Raw genomic sequence first — 19701 nt, 5'->3', positions numbered from 1 at the left:
TTGAGCTCAAATGTGTTCCTAAAATAACAATACTTTACCCGTGAAGTATTTTTATTCGACGTTTGTCTCACAGTCTTGATGCAATAATCATGGTTCAAAAACTAATACTTCACAGATGCAATTTCCCAGTTCTTTGCTTGAATACTACACCCAGTCAAGAATGTTAGCTATAATTCTGGTATTCATTTTAAAACAATGCACAGAAAAAATAGGACAAGTCGAGCTTCTCATGTTGAACTGGGAAACTTGGGCGCTATGGTAATATGTGAATCTGTTAAATCAGGAACAGATTAAGTTGCAAACCAAATATTTTTTATTTGGAATGTAGTTCACGTTAATTGCTGTTGGAAATGGGGCTGTGTTTTCTATCTTCTACCGGAAACATAGTTTTAGTCTGCAGTAATCGTATCAATTTCCAACTCTTACTTTATTTTTCCTTCGCACACTGTAGTGCCATTGCATTTATATACCGCTTACTATCAATGACAATGATTTGAACTCTTCTGGGTGAGATAACTGGTAAACGATATGACATCAAATGCAGAGTTGAGTTTAGATGTAGTAAGAAGGGGAGCAAAGTTCTACTCTCAGGGCAGTCAGGCTAACGTGCAAAGTGCTTACAAACATATACAAGAGAGGGGAGAGGGGGTGACACTGAACCATCGGGTACACTGCATATGCTCACCATCCGTTGTGTGGCTTGTTCCTACAGAATGAAATCAAAAATCAGCTGATAAGGAATGAAGGGGAAAAAGATTCTACCCTAATCACCACTCACTCCCCCATACTGCGGGATTATTTAGGGTTTCTAAAGGGGAAAAAGGGATAACAAGCATTGGCATAGCCAATAGGTCTCGCCTTTGGCTAAACACTTATAATGTCCCAAAGGCAAGACCTATTGGCTATGCCAATGCTTTTTTAATACATACACTGGGTACTAGCCCCAGCCTTGAAGGCTAAAAGCAATTTGGCCTTTTGTTATGTCGTGATGGGAGATTGTATTGATGTAAATGCTAAAACCATAACAGGGGTGAAAATGGACTACAGGTTGTTTCTATCAGTAACTCCTATGGTTGAAAGCACGACCTAAGAACTAGTTCAGGGGCTTTTTATCCATCAACCAGCAAGATCCAGTTAGGTTCTTAAGCTGTACAAAGGTAGCTTCCTCTAGATAAATTGTATTTAAATGAATGGCTATGGGCATTATTTAAATTGTACTATAGTAAGCACGTACTGTGCATAATTCTGCCATCTACCGGCATGACTTTGAATAGTATCTTGTATTTCTAATTCTGAAATAGAGGGCATCAACTAAAGGCCTTTCTCAAGTTGCCTCAATGAGGACTCCGCACTCGCCCCAAAAGCCCACAATATCACACCGTCCAGTGCCACTTTATAGAATGTTTTTAGGTCGAGCCCGGGCAGCGCATGCGCTGCTCTGCAAGGCATGCTGTATTAAAGCATGGACATGAACCCTGCCCACTCTCCGGCCAGTTTTTTTATTGCTTGTGTCATTGTCCATTGTAAAGTGAGGCTTTTCATTAGTCAATAGGCTTAGTAGTCCCTCTTTAGTGCCACCTTTTCCCATTTTGTAAACTCCCATGAGGACACCCCCTTTTACAAGTGTTCTTGCTCCATAAGCTTTAATTTTAGTCTGCAAGCACTATTTTCTCAAACAGCTTAGTCATGCCTGCTCTTGCCCGCTAGAAAAAGCAGGACACACTCTCTCCTAACGCCATTTACAATGCAATAGGTCTCGCATTTATGAGAGTTTGAGCTATTGGCATTGTAAATGACATTGCCTTTTATTAATGTGTTTTTTTAAACAGATAAATAAAAAGGCATGGTCATTTACAACGCTAATAGCGCAAACCATTGTAAATGCGAGACCTATTGCATTGCAAATGCTTGTTATCATATTTGGAATTACTGTCTTGCCTGACCAGGGTGCATTGCTTTGGCAGAAGCAATTAATTTTCTACCTGATCCTGTTGGCAAGGAGGGAGAGCTGTATAAATCGGCACAGTCCACTCTGCCTGCCCCCAGGAGCTAGTTGAACTCAGTGGACAGTGTCTGTACATGTGATCGGGACTGTAAAAGATGTGAGAAGTCTGGTGAGCTTTGGACATTGTATATTAGCTGAAGAGGAAGCTATCCTTGCTTATTTTGGTCCTGTGATTAAGCCCAACATGCAGATACGAGACTGGGGAGAGGGGGTTAAATCTGGATCCCCCTTGTGCCCCCTTGGTTTCATATTTGTGGCTATTGAAACAGCAGATAGTCAGTTGCCAGATGAAGGTGCAACTGTCTGTCTGTTGGCATATAAGGACAAACAAAATGATGACATTGGCTTATACCCTATTGACATATTTAATTTACTTATTAGCCCCTAGTAAAGTGTACTACATATGCTCAGGGCCTGTAAGTTAAATGCTACTAGTGTGCCTGCAGCACTGATTGTGCCACCCACTTAAGTAGCTCTCTAAACGTGTCTAAACCCTGTCATTGCAGAGCCTGTGAGTGCAGTTTTAAATTGCCATTTAGACCTGGCAAAATAAACCTTTTTTAGCCAGGCCTAAACCTTGCTTTTAATACATATGTCATCCCTAAGGTAGTCCCTAGAAAGCCCCAAAGGAAGGGTGCAATGTATTGAAAAAGTTTAACATGTACTTTTAAGTTTTACATGTCCTGGTAGTGAACAACTCTTAAATTTATTTTTCACTACTGCAAGGCCTGTCACTCGCATAGAATAACATTGAAGATAACTTACTATATTTCTATAGTATGATTCCCAAATGGGAAGAGATAACCCCTTCAAGTTTAGTGACTCTGGAATAACAATTTAAAATCCTAACTTATGGTGAAGTCCAATGTTAAATTGCAATTCTGTAAATGCCACTTTTAAAATGTTGAAATGTTCTTGCCTCAGCCATTTGATGCCTGCAGCCTGTCTCTGGCCACATGACTGGGTGTAGTTGGCAGTTGGATTTTGTGCATTCCTCCTAGACAGTCACCCACAATGGGAGTTTAGGTGTGACTGGATAGGCCATCACTGGCAGGATAAGAGCAAGAAGTTGGGCCCAGCCTCATTTATCCCTTGTATACTGTGTCCTGTCTCCACACAAAGAGCTGAATTACCTGTTCTTATGGAGCCAGGGTAGGGAAGGCAGGGCATCTGTGTACTTCAAAGGCATGCCTCTAGAAGGTTCTCCCCAATTCAAAGGCACAACGGGTTATAAAAGAAGGACCTCAGCTACCACCACTTCAGTAAACTTCTGCGCCTGTAGATACTCTGCCAAGAGAAAGAACTGATGTGCTGCTGAAAGACTGCCAAACTGGTGTTCTACACTCTGCTGAACTCCTGCTTTGCTATGCTTATTGCTGACCTGCTGCCATCTAGCCCTGGTGAGAAGGACTGGACCTGCATATCTTGAACCCGGAATCACAAGTGACTCCATGGGTTAGTTGGCTGGCCTCCTGACTGAAGCCTATGGGATTTAACAGGTTTCCAACAATGTGGCGTCTGCACCTGGACTCTGCCACCTGAGAGTCTAACCTGACAAATAGTGACACCTAAGTCATCGACCCTTGCAAGTGGGCCTAAGCTGCTTGCCAGCAGAACCCCAGGAATAACCAAAGTGCTTCCATTGCTGCATAGATTGGACCCATCACAAAGATCTGTGTCACCCTGGTCCTCTCATCTCTTATCGATGGCAGCCTTGACAATCACAGCCTTGCAGCTCCTCAGAACTGATGCATCGCCAGCAGTGGACTGCATCGCCAATGCCGGAATTCGCATCACAAACCTTGTCGACCGGATCCTTGACAAAGATTCAACAGGACCTTGCACCACAGCCTTGCTCCATTGCGGAACCGACGCAACACACAGGCTGCGTAACACATCTTCGACTCACATCCATGCAATGCTCTGCAATCAGGATTTAGGGTACTTTGTTCAGCTAGCCTAACATAGTCCCTGTACCTGGCCCGTGCTCCATCGCAGTTGACCTGAACTTCCAACTTTCTCCCAGTCTGGTGTGACAACATATCCCCAATTGGTGCATTGTGTTTTTTGTTACTATTTTTCATTATAAAATTTAAAGTTCAATATCTCTGGTTCTACTTATTGGTTTTATGTAATTTTGGTCCTTTTTATTTATTAAAAAAGTTCTCTATTTTTTTAAACTGCCATGGGATTCTTCTGTGTGATGTTTTCACTGTTTTACTGTTTGAAGTGCTGCACAAACACTTTAGACATTTCCTCCAAGTTAAGCCTGATAACTCTGTGCCAAGCTACCGGGGAGGAGTGGGGTGGGGTAGGGCACAAGTTAATTTGATAGTACACAAAAGAAACAGTAACCACATGTGTGCAGTACTACCTTCCCACAGCGGTCACATACGATGAAAGTCATCAGTATTAATTTATGGCAAATTACACTTGGTATCACTCATCCATGCACCACACTTCTTGCCCACAGTCACTCATATGTAAAATTGCTCAGCAGACGGTTGATTACACACCCTTATCTTCATCCTTTCAAAAGCGACATTAATCATTCAAACCTACTAGCAAGCAACCCTGCTCACCTAAATTCAAGAGTTACTCCACTTTACCATAGTCCTTTGTATGCTAACCAACTCATCCAAAAATTAGTCCAAAACAACACATGCCCAAACACCACTTGATCGCATTCATCCTTTGGCATTTGGCTCCAGGACCACTTTCCAATCGATCACCTGGAGGCAACAACATGCATCTGTATTTAGGGAATACCACATGCATCAACACCAATTCCAACACCACACAGCCACAACGATTCATGTGTAAAATGGTTTACTGATAACTACATGACTGCAACACATGTTGCCTACAGATCTTGCATGTGCAACATCACTTGCCCATTATACCACTTGCAACTTTGCTCACTGACCACCTGCATTCACTCATGTGCAACATCATTCACCAAAAGACACTTGCCTGCAGTTACCATAATGCAAACCTCATTCCCTAGACACACATTCGTGCAACACAACTCACTCATATTCAATGTATACACACCATTCATTCTGCAGCCACTTATTTATTTTATTTAAAAAAGGTTTTATATAGCGCTGGCTAGACCCGGAAGTATCAGAGCGCTTTACATGGGTATCAGACAATAAATTGCGGGTTACAGATTTACAAGGTTACACAGTTATTAGAGCATGGCAATTTTAGTTATAAGTAAGGTTGAGACAAACAAAAAGGAACATATAGAAAGGGAAAAAAGCTGGCAAGGGTAGATATTCCGGGGAGTGGGGGGGGGGGGTAAGAGCAGGGGAAGTAGACAGAGAGTGGAGGAGGGAAAGAAGAGGGGAGGGTTAGAGACAGGGCATGGCAAGAGGAGGGGGAGGGTGACAGGGGCACAAACTGGTAGACGAGTCAAAGCTGCGCCCAAAGTCCAGAAGCTGTGATCCCAGGGGAAGTGGTATCATTTACCCATCTCTGTTGCGAGAGGCTCCCTAAGCGCAGGGGACTCTCTCAGAGGGATCTCTGAGACTCCAAGGCCTATTTACTGGATCCTTCCCCAAAAAGGGGAGAGGGAGTGCTTTGGCAAGGGGTGCCATACCATACCTCAATTTTGAGTGGCTCCCTTGGCGCTGTGGACTCTCTCAGCGGGAATGCTGAGACTCCAGCGTATTTAACTTGGATCTTTCCCCAAAAAGGGGAGAAGGAGTGCTTAGTCAAAGGGCACATAAGGACAGGGGGCTAGGTGGTGAAAGCAGGCAAGGGAGATATTCCAGTGAGTGGGGTGTAGGAACAGGGGAAGTAGACAGAGAGTGTAGGAGGGAAAGAGTAGGGGAGGATTAGAGACACAGCAAGGCAAGAGGAGGGGGCGGGTGACGGGGACACACACCACACATCAACCACAAATACTGTGCATCACCTCTCCACCAGTGTCTGGTATGTAACATTCATCTGCAGCCACATGCATTAAACACTTCTTACTGGCGATCACTAATAAGCAGTAGTGCTTGCCCCTGAGTACTCCTGTTTAATCTCAATCACATAGAGCAATTCACTGATATTATCACTTGAAAACACCTACTCCCCTAAGATCTTACTTCACTCACAACTGCAGGGATCTGTGTTTGATCTCACAATCAGATGTTCAAATACCAGTGGTTAACTCAAACTTTCATCTTTCCAAGACTGATACAATGAGTAATATCGAGTTCGGTAACAATAAGCCTAGAATTTAAGAGCCAAGATACACATCAGGGTGAATTTGCAATTTACAAATACGTATGTTATCTTGTGTTATTTTTCACAATTATTCACTCATTCACAGTTACTCACTCAAACACACTCATTCTAAACACCACTCATCCAGAGGTACATTGAATAAATATCACTTTCCCACAGTTAGCAACATGTAAACTGTTATCTAATCACTGACATAGCAACAATACTTTCCCACAGTCACATAAATCACCATTCACTCCAAAACGTTTATGGCAACTGTCACTAGTTGTGAACTGCACTTACCAAGAGCCAGTGGCCTACAACCACTTACCCACAATCACCCATAAGCAACACCACATGTCTACTTCCACTGAGATGAAGTGCCATTCCCTCAAAGCAGTGAAACTCAATCTTGCTCAGACACAGTAATGTGTGGAAAGCAGTGTTTGCACGTATCACAGGGACATTACCAATCACCCACAATCACTTCAAATAAAAAAAATTGTAAACACTACTCAATAAATCAGGAGTTTGTATAGCATGGCTACTCACTCATGAAGGTCTGAAGGCACTGAGGGGTGGGGGGCTACTGATCTGTCTGGGTGTTGAGGTTCAGTAGAAGAGCCAGGTCTTGAGATCCTTCCTGAATTCAGTCAGCATGGTGATTGCCTGAGGTGGAGGGGCAAGGAGTTCAATGTCTTGGCGGCGAGGTAGGAGCAGGATCTTCCTCTGTTTCAGGTCCTATGAATCTGTGGGATGGTGACCAGGGCAAGTTGGGTGGAGCTAAGTTGTCTGGCGGGTACGTGGAATGGGAGGCAGTGGTTCAGATATGCTAGTCCTACATCATGGGAGAGTTTGCAGGCATGTGTGAGGAGCTTTAAGGTGATTCTCTTGTTGACTGGGAGCTAGTGGAGTTCTCGAGGTGTTCTGTGATGTGGTGGGGAATGTCGAGGACCAGTCTGGCTGCAGCATTTTGAACGTTCTGTAGTTTCCTGAGCTGTTTCTGGGTAATGTAGGCATAGAGTGCATTGCCTTAGTCGAGTCTTCTGGTGATGAGTACGAGTGTGATTGTCTTTCTGTATTCGGTGGGGATCCATCTGAATGTCTTTTGAAGCAGGTGGAGCGTGTGGAATCAAGATGAGGATACAGCGTTGATATGGGTGTTCATTATGAGCTAGGAATCCAGTATGATGCTGAGGTTACGTGTGTGGTGCGTGGGGGTGGGAGGGGTTCCCAGTGTGGCTGGCCATGAGGAGCCATCCTAGGCTGGGGATGGGTTTCAGGATAGTACTTCAGTCTTGTCTGAGTTTAGCTTGAGCCAGCTGTCTTTCATCGAGTTGGCAACGGCCTTCATCCCACTGTGAAAGTTGATTCTGGTGGAAGTGGGTTTATTAGAAACAGGGCAAGGCAAGAGGAGGGGGCGGGTGACTGGGACACACACCACACATCAACCATTAGAAAACTAAAATCATCCTCTTCTCCCCTAAAAACAATGGACTTCCCTTCTAAACCTGGATCTCGGACCTCCATGCACTCAACTGCTCCATCTCTCTGTCCAACTCAGTGAAATCACTGGGTATTACTGTTGACAAAAATCTTACCCTCAATGACCACACAAAAAGCTCTGCTAAAGGAGCTCTCTTCACTCTCCGTCACCTGAAGAAAATCAAACCCTTCATCCCACCCGTAGACCTCAAATAGGTCGTCCAATCCATGGTACCCTCAAAAAATAAACTATGGGAACGCTATCCTCACAGGAAGCCCCAAAGTCCCCCAAGCCCCATTCAGATCTGTGCTCTGCCTAGCAGCCAGGCTCATCACTGACTATAAATGTTTTGACAACATCTCCCCTGCCCTGAAGGCTCTCAACTGGCTTCCAGTGGAAGGTAGATCCTCCTACGAGACAGCATTCATCACACATAAAGCCCGACACCAGAATGCCCCGCTGTACCTCACAAACAAACGTACAAAATCAGGCGGCTCCAGAACGATGAGGAGCACTAACACTTTCCTCCTCATCCCCCTTACTCAAAAAGAAAACCACTCAATCTTGCTCCTTCTCTGAAAATGCATCGATCGTCTGGAATGCCCTCCCAAAGGAATAGCATTGTGACCCCTCCTATATTGCCTTAAAAAAAAACCTTAAACTGCACCTCCTCTACAAATACTGGGGTCCTTAATCGGACCTCTGACCTCTTCTGTCAATATCCTCTTCTTCTTCACTCCCTCCAGTCACCTCTCCACTCTCCTCTTCTCTCCCTCACCTCATACTCTCCCCCCTTTTCTTCCCCCTCCTCCTACGCCCACCTCCCTTTTCCTCCTTCCTCCTGAATACCCTCCCGGCTGACATCCCTCTCCTCCCCAACCCGGCTTCCCCCCGCTTATCCTTCTTCTAATTTCTACCTAACCCACAGCTCAGCCCTGAACCCCCCCCCTTTGCCACTATATATGTAAATAGATCTGCTTTTGCTGTATCTCTGTTTATTAGACCTCAATGGAACGCTTGATTTTATTTAATGTTTGTACTTTGCCTTTGACCAAGCTCCTGTAATTGTGTTGTCACACATGTAAAGCGCTCTGATGCCCCGGGTTTAGCCAGCGCTATATAAAACCTTTACAATAAATAAATACAAATAAATTAGTGAAGGAGAGAATCAGCTGGGTGTTTTCAGCGTAGGAGACGATGTTGAGTCCATGGTTTCCAATGATGGCCACGAGCAGAGCCATGTAGACGTTGATGAGTGTGGGGCTTAGGGAGGAGCCCTGGGGCCCTCTGCAGCTGATCTCTGTTGGTTCTGAGAGGAATGGAGGAAGTCTGACTAGCTGCGTTTGACCGGTAAGGAAGGAGGTGATCAAGCCCTGGGCCTTTCACGGATGCTGCCGTCATGGAGGCTTGTGGTTAGGGTGCTTGGGAGACTGTATCAAAGGCAGCTGGGTGGTCTAACAGGATGTGGGCTGCGGTTTTGCCATGGTCGAGGCGGGAGCAGATGTCATCGGTGGTGGTGAGAAGTGCAGTCTAGGTGCTGTAGTTACTTCGGAAGACAGATTGAAAGATTTCCAGGGCGTGGTTCTCCTTAGTTAACTTGGAGAGTTGGGCATTGATGACCTTCTCAATGACCTTGGCAGGGAAGTGGAGGAGGGAGATGGGTCTGAAGTTCCTGAGGTCTGTGGGGTCGGCCGATGGCTTCTTCTGCAGGGGTTGATCTCGGCGTGTTTCCAGTCAACGGTGAAGGTGGCGGTTTCTATGGAGCAGTTGATGGTGTGGTGAAGTTCTGGGGTGATGGAGGTGGCTCTACCACAAACACTCACATGCAACACTATTCACCCATAACTGCTTAAACATCCACTGCAACTCTCAAAACTGCTGATCCAGAATAACTTGCGTACATCACTTGTCAACAGTCACTTGCTGGTAAATCTGTTCTTTTACAACACTTTTAACACGACTTGTAAAAGCCATTCATGTGCAACATAATTCATTCCCACACAACCATGTGCAACAACACGTCCACAGAGAGTGATGTGTAGTTTTATTTCCACATAACCATTCACTCATTTCCAATCACTGAAAAAAAACAAAATTAGCATACATTTGCATCCCCACTTGTTCAAAGTAACATGTGTAACACCCATCACCCAGAACCAATCTTTTACATTACCAACTCACCCACTGCAACTCACGTACCCACAGTAACTTATGTCACCCACTATTGCAGTTGTTCATACATCACTAACAACATAACTAAGCATCCACTCGCGCCATTACCCAAAACACCACTTATAATAACACTCACTCACAGTCACTCACAGCAGAAATAGCTTGCACTTGCAACCCTCTCACCAACCCCCATTAAACACCATTAAGGAAAAGCCAAATGTGACACTACAGGCTTTAAGCATCACTTGCAGTACCAGTAATCAATACCTCTTTTAAATATCTTTCACTCAAAGCGTGTGTGAATGGCTTACCATCAATCCTGAATTTGTGGTCAAATATTATGGTTTTGCAACCGGATTTTGTGGCAAAACATTAATATATTCCTAAAGGAATGGATATATGGAATGGACACCATAAACACAGCCCTTCCAAATAGCTATTCATCAAACCATTTTACTAACTGATATTTTCCAAATTGCTCATTGGATTTTTACATTATCACAAGTGCTTAGCGATCTCAAACATTTACCATATTGGTTTGCAAAAGTTAAAAAACTTTGCACATCAAGCTCATTCTTTTAAAAATTAATTTCATAAACATGGAACGTGCAAGACAACCAACAGTATTTTTAGCAAAGATTATTTTTCATTCATCTTCAACTGTTCCAAAATAACAGAAAATATTTTTTTCTATTTTTAAAGCACATTTGAATGTTATGCCTCTCGCATTTTGTCAGTTTGGAAGGGCAATTCTTTCAGTACGTCTGATTGCGTAACGATGCGGTGTGTTTGCACTTTATCATCTTCACATAGCTCACGGGCGTGTACCCTGGAGCTAAAACAGCAGCGTTTTATTAACACATGTTTATTCATAATTGACCATTTGGGAGAAGGTAGGAAAACATGTCTATGATTTACATAGTTTAGGAAATGTCTCAGAGCACCTCACCCAGTCTGGAACTCCCACTGTGACAGATGAGCAAATGCCCATGGGAGATGACAGCATGGTATTTATGGCACTTCCTTCTTAGACAATTAGGTAACATATGCCAGGACCACGGGGATTATCTTTGAGCTGCACGGTATGTAACTCTATCTGAACGGAACCATCATATTTCATAACTTTGACAAACCATAAGAAAGACGAAATTAATTTCCTCATTTTAATAGATGTAATATTATTTCTGTGACTTAATCAGCTGTGTTGTTTGATGCTAATTTGCCACAGGAGTTTAACATGTTGATTTACATGGATGGAATTACATTTCACAATGCACCGCCCCTTCTGAATGCAAATATTTGTTATTTCTATCGAACCATCGTGTTCACAATTTGAAACTTACATTTATCAATACAGTTTTAGTTTATAGCCTACAATTTAATATCCACATGCCCCGAACGCTTCCTAATGTATAATTAAGCATCATTCTGACATTTCAGTGTTGTTAGCCTACATGTACATTTATGCCTCTACAAGCAGCAATATACTGTGATCGAAAAGAGAAATACAATGCAAACGGGTTCACGCTTAAATATAACTTATATATTTTTTAGATTAATTTTAACTTCTCTCTAGAGGTGGGCTAGTCACTGAAAGTTCGAACCGAAAGCCTGACTCAGGTCGAGCTACCGAACCGAGCTTTTATGTGGCTTCTGCCTGGTCATGCTCCAAGAATTAAAAAGAAAGATGTCCGTCTTGTGGCTAAATTGCGCAATGAAAACTCGGTGAATACGGGTTAATCCCGGCTTCTCGCTGACCAAATCGTGTCATCCTAGGCACATATTTTATTTCACCGAGCCTCCTTTCTCTTCAGTATTACACATGAGAGCACCTCTAAACGCATAGATTCAGGGTGTGAACGGTACAAAAAACTCTTCGTTTGATTTAACAGATTAAAATGTTGTTTCATCTATAAAATGAATCTAGGCCATTTATATAAGACCGGGCAGTGAGCTCTACTCCGTTCGCAGAGTTTGTGGAGATTTCTGCCCTCTGTGGAGCACGGGGAGTCGTGAAAATCTCTGCTCCGCATAGTGGAGCGGAGTTTCTTTCCTCGCTCATGCTCCCCAAGATCAAGTTGGCGAGTGCAAATGAGAAAAATCCACCTCCCGGTGAGATTTCCCAACACAGCTGGTCAGATTTCTCAATGTGGGTGGTCGCGGGTGGTCGTGAACGCTCAGGTTGCGAAACCTTCTGTTCACGTTGAGAAAGTTGTAGCTCGAGTAGAAAATCTACTCATGCAGCATAAAAGGAGCAGCACCATCTTGGGCTGCGCATGGTGCCATTCGCGTTGATTTTCCAGCGCAGGACGAACACACGGTGCTGAAAATCAATGCATACAGACATGACCAAGGGCAATTCGCTACTTGCAGAACTCCACATAGTGCTGCAGGGTTTTTTGGTCACTTCGTCCGCGAACTCCGCCCAGGCTTACTTATATGGTCCACAAGATAATGGAATTGTTCTCAGGAAAGTTTCTAAATTCATACTTAAATCTATCACTTTTATTAAGTACCTCTCAATGGAGATATAAAATTGATGTGCTAAGGTGACATGACTATCAGCCTGATTCATGAAAAACGGGATTTGCGATTCTCAAATAGCGATAAATTGCGAATCGCTATTGAGACATCGCAAATCTGAATTCATGAAGATTACCGATAAAAAAAAGCGATTCGCACGCGGGCGCAAAATCCGTTTGCGATTAACGATAATCGCAGAATAATCGCTATTTCCGGCTACCCGCATCGGGATTGCGATTCGCAAACTCGCGAGATCGGGAAAACGGGAAGTCGCATTTCGAGCACAGTGATGACATCACAACCAGGAAGCAGGCAGTTCCCACCCCCATTCACCACAGTGAGGCAGACCTGGAGGGAGCAAGTGGGAGAGCTGCTGCTATTCTGGTGATTTGTATACTGCAACTACTCTGCTGCCATGTCAGAGGAACCTGTTCCTGGCCCCAGCAACAACACAGGGCGAAAGAGGAAGCTCAAATTTTCTGAGCAGGAGCTCGAACATTTGATTGAAGGGGTGGTGGCCAACCACGAAAAACTCTTTGGAAAAGACGCCAGGAAGGTCCCGGAGCAAGAAAAAAGGAGGATCTGGCAGGGAATAGCCTCCACTGTCAACTCCGTGGGTGTGGCCGATAGGTCACTTGAGGAGCTGAAGAAAAGATGGTATGACCTCCGAGGTCGTGCCAAGGAGAGGGTGGCGGAGCGCCTTGGAGAGTCATCGGGCACTGGAGGTGGCGGACCTACAGTCCCTCCTAACACACCCTTGGAGGACCAGGTGGAGAACACCCCTGAGAGGGAGGCGTGCGTTGGTGTCACACGTCTGGACTCCTCCCGCCCCACCCAAGACACCCAAGGTAAGTGGCATGCGACTGCGACCCTGTCCCCTATGACTGTCCCTGACCAAATAGGCTCCCATAATGTCCCTTAGTCATGCCATTGTTGCACATCTGGGAATGCCCTGAAGCATTGTGGGAGATGTAGTGTGGCCACAATGTAGTAGTACCACAATGCAGCCAGACAGGTTCCAAAGTACGCAAATCCACAGCCATTCAGGGAATGTCACCCAGCATGCATGTAACAACTGCACGTCTGACAGACACATGCAACTAATGATTGTCCACTTACCCTAACAGGTGGCGCTAAAAGCAGCGACAGTGAAAGGCTGCAAATAGATGAGGAGGCCCAGGAGGAGGATTTTCCACCACAAACCAAGGCACCAGCCCCTGCCGCTGCTACAACACCAGCAGCCAGGCCCCCCACCATTGTGCCCCCTGCATCTGGTGGACCACCGACAGCCACAGCCAGGCCCGCCACCATTGTGCCCCCTGCATCTGGCGGACCACCGACAGCCACAGCCAGGCTCGCCACCATTGTGCCCCCTGCATCTGGCGGACCACCGACAGCCACAGCCAGGCCCGCCACTATTGTGCCTCCAGTCCCTGCCGCACCAGCAAAGCCTGCTGTGACACCACCAGCAGCTGGTGCTACAACATCTGGGCCTGCGACAGAGCCAACACAGCGGCCAGCCACAGTGACAGGCCAGCTGAGCAGGCGTGGGAGGTCTCGCCAGCACACCACTGCTGCAATCAGCAGGAGGGGCAATGGACAGAGTCTTGCTTGTATGAGCGTCGAGACGCATGTTGAGAATACATCAGCGCCAGGCACGGCAGCAAGGTGCCATTCAGCTCCAGCTCCACAAGATTGGGCGCAATGTGGCCGGAGTGGGAGACCACATGGACCGCATGATGGCGGCCATGGCAGGTATGGGAGACCGCATGGACAACATGACTGCAGCCATGGCAGGTGTGGGGGAGGGAATGGCCCGCATGACTGCAGCCATGGAGGCCAACACCGCTGCGATGACTAAGCACCGCAGTGCAGCACGCCGGCGCCACCACCAGCTCATGAGCCGGCTGGCCTCCTACAGCAGGTCCAATTATGTGGCAGCGAATGCCATTTCACAGTTGTCGCGGCGGTCACTAGTACAGCAGCACCAACTCGTACAGTGCTGTGAGGACATGACCAGGGTCCTGGAGCACCTCACCACGGCGGTTACGGCACTACACCCTCCTGCTCTACCTGCCACTGTTGGGGGTGATGATGGCACTGAGGGGGCATCCAGCATCAGCAGCCACTCTGCCACACTAGTCCCGCCACTCAGGCGCAGCACCAGGGCAACGCCAGGTACAGGTGCCCCGGAAGAGGATAAGCCTCAGAGGCGCTTGGGCGGAACGCGCGTGAGGCGCAATTGACTCATTTAGACAATTACAGGCACAGGCTGACTATAAGCCTGCCCCGTGCTTAGACACTGCAGTATGAAGTAATACTGTTAGTAGAAAATAGTTGTACTGGTGACATTTTTTGTGAATGAAACAAATATATTTATTTTGCAGCACACATTAGCGTTGTGTCATCATTATATTTTGCATGCAATTGTGATTTGTGGGGTGAGGGAAGAGGGTGGCCTAGAAACTGTTCACTGTGATGTGGTTGCGACGTCTGTGGCCTTCAGCTGGGTTCTCCCCGCGTGCATGGTGCGCATGTGCAGGTGGCCGGTCGTCCCCTTCAGATTCACTGCCAGAGATGTCGACAGGTATCGCTTGGTTGCAATGTTGTGTAGTATTGCACAGACAGCCACAATGCGGCAGCACACTGCAGGACTGTAATACATGGCCCCACCTGTCTTGTGCAGTATGCGGAACCTGCTCTTGAGCAGGCCAAATGTCCTTTCTATGCAATTCCTTGTCCGTATGTGTGCAACATTGCTGCACCATTGCTGGGGTGTGGCAGGGTTGAGGTAAGGGGTCAGGAGGTATTCACGTAGGGCGTAGCCACTGTCACCTGAATGAGAGGAGCAGATGGTGATTGCCTGTGCTGCGCAGTTACTTCATAGCAATGTGACATTGTCGACAAAGTGTACTTACCAAGTAGGTGTCCTTCCCCAAACTCTCCCCTGAGCAGTCGTGTGTGGAGGCCGCTGTGCCGGAATATGAAGGAGTCATGGGTACTCCCTGGGTACTGGGCGACAATGTCAGTGATGTAGGTCTTAGCATTGCAGACCATCTGTATGTTGAGGGAGTGGTAGGACTTTCTATTGCTTAACATATACTCCGTGGCAGCTGGTGGGCAGATGGCGACGTGGGTACAGTCTATGCATCCGAGTACATGGGGAAAATGGGCTACATTGTAGAATTGTAGCTTTGTCAAGTCCAATTCCTATTGGCTCGTGGGAAATGTGATGTGACGGTGTAGCTGGGTGAGCATGGAGTCAACGAAAGTGTGGAGGCAGCGTGACATGGTGGGCTGGGATATCCCCCCAGCAGCCGCTACTATCCCCTGGAAACTCCCGGAGGCCAGGAGGTGCAGGCTTCACAATACCTGCACATGTGTAGGCACCGCATTGGTTCGCCTTGTTGGGTGCTGCATCAGGGGGTCAAGGTCATGTATTAGCTGGATTATCATTTCCCCATTCAGCCTGTATTTTGCAAATATCTGCTCTCTGGTTTGGCCCAGCAAGGTGACCCGCTGGCGGAAAATCCTGTCCTGGATCCTGCGTCTCCTCCTTGCTGCTCGCTGTAGCCTTCGACGCCTCACCACCATGTACATTCCTGGCATTGTGGAACTCCTAATGCTGCTGCTGAATGTCCTTATGTGTGATTGGTCAGGCCTGAACCTGTTGGTGATTGGCCAACGGTTTTTCAAATGTAATTAGTTCATGGCTTTTATGGTTACCACCTGCTTTAAGTTGTCCTTAATTTGCGCCGCGCAAACAGCGATTTTTGGTTTTTTCGCTATTAGCGATTTTTCATGAATGCCGATTGAGAATATATTGCGATTTCGCTATTTATTTTGCAGAATCCGTGGTTTGTCGCATTTTCCGATTCGCTAATGCTCGCCTACCGGGAATCTGCGAATTTTATTGCGAATTCGCTATTATGTGTTAGCGAATTCGCTATTTTGTTGTTGAATGCCAATTACGTAAATTGCGCCCGCAATTGCATTTTCGCAGCGATTGCGGGCGCTATTTTACTTCATGAATCAGGCTGTATGTGTGTTAAAGGAATACATTTTGAATTTTGAAGAGACTATTGTATTTTTATTTAATGTTCATAGTGTGATGCACATGGAAAATACGTTCATGACTTAGATTATATGCAGGCTCTTAGCAACAAGACAGACCCGTGGATGGCTCTAGCTTTGTTTTCTCTAAATATTTTGCCCAGCGCCACTTTTATCAGTTCATTTCCAACCGCAATAACGAAATCTCTCACATTTGCCATTGGAAAGAGATGTGCACCCGTGCTTCTGTCAAACAACATTTTGTGCGACTCTATCATACCTCCAATCCTGTCTCCAAGTAGGAAAGTAAAGCATTATCTGGCAGATGCATCAAAGTTATGTTTTGCGAGTCCTTAATAGCGAATTTTAAGGAATCTCTATTAAAGACTCGCAAAACGGGATGCATGTAGGAATCGCAATGTTATTAGCGATTCCTAAAAATTCCTTATTTGCGATTCGATAATAGTTCAAGGGTGCCAGGGTGTCCAAAGGACACCCTGTTGCACCCCTGAAATGGACCTGTGCACAAATGTTACACACACACATGCCCTAAGGGCATGAGTGTGCGCAACATGTAACTTTGAAAAATGCACAAAAGTGCATTTTTCAAAGTTTTAGCAAATTACCACGAAGTTCAACTTCATGGTAATTTGCTCCCCCATTAGCGAATTCGATATTTTTTTGGGTTTCATGCATTGCATTTAAGGAATCTCATTTTGGGATTCCTTAAATGCAAGAGCAATTTAAGGAATCGCTATTTAGAGATTCCTTAGATTGCGATTTCTGCATTTGGGATGATGCATCCCAAATGCAAAAATACCGAGAGCAAACGGCCAGATTCTGAGAATCTGCCCGTTTGCTCCCGGTATTTTCTTTGATGCATCTGCCTGTACATCATTTTTTTTTTTTTTTTTTTTTTTTGTAAACCTTTATTTGTACAAAAAGGAAATACAAATCTGGGCCTACAACCAGACCGGCCGGCCACGATACAATAGAGCAATCCCAAAAATACAGAAGAAAAATATACAGATACAATCAGGATAATATGCAGTCAATACAGTTCAAAATAGGAAGGGGGGGGGAGAATCTGGACGGCCCACAAACAGGAAGAAGGAAGGTTAATTTTTATAATATTACAATAAGGAGTATAACAGGCTCGGATACAGTATAAATGAATCCAGGTTCCCAGAGCAAACTATTGGCCATAAGAAAACTAAAGGGGCAGCAATGCGGAAAATTATCACTACAGTCTACATCAGTACGAAAGCAGATGCGGTTAATTCAAATCAACATACAAGTAGACTCATCGTGTGCACCTCTACCACCCAATAGCACAGCAGAGATAGGACGATGGAACCGGAACATTAACATCACTAAAGCCAACCCGTCATACTAACCCTAGGGAAAGAGAGAAAGAGAAGGGGAGGGGAAAGAAAAGGGGGAAGAAGAAAAATACAGACTGAAAGAGAAGAGCGCCGCGCCGAGACAAGCATCCCGTAGTAAGGACACATAAAGAGCAGAAGTATTAGCAACAAGGAAGGGATGGGAGTCGGCACTGAAACGCAGCATATCCACAAAAGGAGAGAAGTAGCAATCCAGACCCCATCCCTACAATACCACGGGAGGCAGGGACAGCCGCGGCGCTCCTATAAAGGGATACAAAAGGGCCATAGAACAAAGGAAAATAAACCAGGAAAGAAAACCCATCCCACCCATCCCCCCCAGCACCCCTGCAGAAGGCTACGGCCTACCCCCCCAGCAGCGTACCTGTCGCCCTAATCCCGAACCCGAAATGTAGGAAACACGAAAGAGAAAAAGAATAAGGAGACAAAAAGAAGAATAAGAAGACAAAAAAGATGTGAGGGAGGAGTGAAGAAGTAAAAACAAAATGGTCGGCCTCAGCCCTCCGCCCAACCAGAAAATCGTAATACGTTGAGACGAAAGCGATACAACTCGAGCAGCATAAAACGTACAAGGGGGTCACCCACCGCACTACGCACACGGGAAAGCTCGCCATGGATATGTATACCAGCAATCCACCGGAAGCAATGTATCTCACCCCAGGCCTTCCTTAGCTACATGCAACTCCCACCATACGACAGCGAGAAGCGAACAACTCGGTGCAAGGCAATCACACAAACAAAAAATAGTGCCATGAAGACGTAGGCCAGGGAGGGCAATCCATAAGCAAAAGGTCAAAAGTCTGGGTATACAGTGCAAGTGTCCCAACAATGTTATCAGGGGCAGGAAAAGACAGGAGTTCAGTCTCGCCGCTCGGGAAAGCGGGGGTTCCCCTGCAGAGCAGAAACACGACCTCATCAAGGCAAATAGACGTAGCAAGCCATCATGGTTCTCGGACACTCGAGTAGGATCCGACCCCAGAACGACATCCGGGCCCCCAAACTCCAAACAGTGAAGCGCAGGAGGTTCAGAAGCCAATCGTTCGCATACCTGTCGACGGCCAGTGGCAGTAGTTCTCAGCGCGGCCGAGGGGGTGAGGCAGAAGCATCACCGAGACGAGAGGGGACCGTGAGAGACCGGCCCTCCAAGATGGCGGCGGACCGCACCGATACCCCAGAGGCAATGGGGGTCAAGGCCGCATGCAAGGACCGCAGTGCTTCCAGAACGTCGCCGATTGTAGGCTCGCGCACACATGTCCAGGCCCCCGTGCAGTCCAGTAGTCCAGGTCCGCCGTCCGGAGGATATCCACGGTCTATCTCGATGGCCGCCATTTTGTGGAGTCAGGCTCGTCACCACCTCCCACGACTCCCGGATCAGGACCTCAGATGCGGACCTCCACAGAAACCAAGGGGGTCCCGCAATGGCAGCCTTGGTGCAGAAAGGAGAGCCGCCAAAGTCGGGTTGCAGCCTGCAATACCTTTGGAGTGTTCGAAGAGCAGATCCCGGGCGCGAGGCTCCAGGATGGATGGACGGAGCCGCGGCAGGGGGGCCCCCTTCACACGAGCAGCCCTCGGTGCACCGTGCCCCACACCAGCTCCACGGCCGCCAAAGCAAGTCCGGATCAGGACCACCGGGATGTTCGCACAACGGTCTCCCGCCAGCGGCTCACGCTCTCGGCCGGGGCCGACGCGTACAACAATGCCAGGCTGGGTCCAATAGGCGAGGCCCCGGCTTCATCACCGCGGAGGCCCTGGTTCCTCAGGGGGCACAACTTCGGAGTCGCGGCACGTAGGAGCCGCCAGGTCAGACGGTGAGTAAGAGCAACACGTTGCGTTTCAAT

This window comes from Lissotriton helveticus, chromosome 3_1, assembly GCF_964261635.1.
Source record: "Lissotriton helveticus chromosome 3_1, aLisHel1.1, whole genome shotgun sequence".
NCBI classification, from domain to species: domain Eukaryota; kingdom Metazoa; phylum Chordata; class Amphibia; order Caudata; family Salamandridae; genus Lissotriton; species Lissotriton helveticus.
This window is presented reverse-complemented; position numbering follows the sequence as displayed.